This window comes from Penaeus monodon, chromosome 31 (assembly GCF_015228065.2).
Source record: "Penaeus monodon isolate SGIC_2016 chromosome 31, NSTDA_Pmon_1, whole genome shotgun sequence".
In the NCBI taxonomy this organism is placed as follows: Eukaryota; Metazoa; Arthropoda; class Malacostraca; order Decapoda; family Penaeidae; genus Penaeus; species Penaeus monodon.
The window spans coordinates 32,760,733-32,761,421 of NC_051416.1; positions in this window are offsets into that span (position 1 = coordinate 32,760,733).

The following is a 689-nucleotide window of genomic DNA, read 5'->3' on the forward strand; positions in this document are numbered from 1 at the left end:
GTTGTATATGTATATGATCATATCAGCCAGCTTTTGTAAATTTGTTACTGAGACTCCCCCAGCATATTTGTAAACCACATGCTAACTTTACTTACTATATTTGGTCAGCACGATGGGCTAAAGGAAGGTCACATACACCACTGTACGGGTACTTATTTTAATATTATGACTTTTTTTTACAACAATTTGGACATCTTTAAGTAGGTAGCAGGAGCCGTACATGCCTCAGGGTGCCGACAGCTGGACCAGGGAGAGGACAAGCTGACCATGGTGATGCTTTTTAATCAGGGTGAATACAAGGAAGAGGAAGTGCGTCTTTTGGCTTAGGGAGGGACCAGGTTAAGGCAGATCGAGGCTTTTCGAATAGGCTGGAGACAGGGTGACAGGGACTGAACCTTTTAACTAGAGTGACACCAGGGTGATAGGATAGGGACTTTGGACGCGAGGACAAGGTGATAATCTGTACAGAATGGTGATCTAGATTAGGATGGTAAACCATTTTTTAAATATACCTTACAAGTTAAGGGTTTCTTTGTACCTGGAATTATATAGAGTTTGCTGTGATGTTCCCTAATGCAAGGCGCAGCAAGAGCAGTGGGGGAACAAGAGTTAGGTTGGGTGAACAGCAAGACATAAATCTTCGACAATGAAGGTCAACCTTCCATATCTCAACGTTAGTTCTCTCATTC